Consider the following 667-nt stretch of genomic DNA (forward strand, 5'->3'; position numbering starts at 1 on the left):
TCTCATGATCATAAGCTTCTTCTTCAGATGAAGCGTCCTTAGTACTGCCTGGTGCAGCTTGCATTCCAGACAGACTTTGAGAAATCATATTGACTTGCTGAGTCAATATTTTGTTCTGAGCCAGTATGGCATTCAGAGTATTAATCTCAAGAACTCCTTTCTTCTGATTCGTCCCATTGTTCACAGGATTCCTTTCAGAAGTGTACATGAATTGGTTATTTGCAACCATTTCAATGAGTTCTTGAGCTTCTGCAGGCGTCTTCTTCAGATGAAGAGATTCTCCAACAGAGCTATCCAATGACATCTTGGATAGTTCAGACAGACCATCATAGAAGATACCTATGATGCTCTGTTCAGAAAGCATGTCAGAGGGACACTTTCTGATCAATTGTTTGTATCTTTCCCAAGCTTCATAGAGGGATTCACCTTCCTTCTGTCTGAAAGTTTGGACTTCCACTCTAAGCTTACTCAATTTTTGAGGTGGAAAGAATTTTGCCAAAAAGGCATTGACTAGGTTTTCCCAAGAGTTCAGGCTTTCTTTAGGTTGTGAGTCCAAACATATCCTAGCTCTGACTCTTACAGCAAAAGGGAATAGCATAAGTCTGTAGACCTCAGAGTCAACCCCATTAGTCTTGACAGTGTCACAGATTTGCAAGAACTCAGCTAA

General features: G+C 40.8%; 1 non-coding gene across 1 annotated transcript; it reads left to right on the top strand.

The window, feature by feature from the left end:
- Positions 1–358: 358 nt before the first annotated feature.
- LOC112718528 (small nucleolar RNA R71) lies at positions 359–466 on the top strand. The gene has a single exon (XR_003160864.1). It is a non-coding gene; the product is annotated as a small nucleolar RNA R71 (small nucleolar RNA).
- The last annotated feature ends 201 nt before the right edge of the window (positions 467–667 follow it).

The sequence above is a fragment of the Arachis hypogaea genome, chromosome 10, assembly GCF_003086295.3.
Source record: "Arachis hypogaea cultivar Tifrunner chromosome 10, arahy.Tifrunner.gnm2.J5K5, whole genome shotgun sequence".
Classification (NCBI taxonomy): domain Eukaryota; kingdom Viridiplantae; phylum Streptophyta; class Magnoliopsida; order Fabales; family Fabaceae; genus Arachis; species Arachis hypogaea.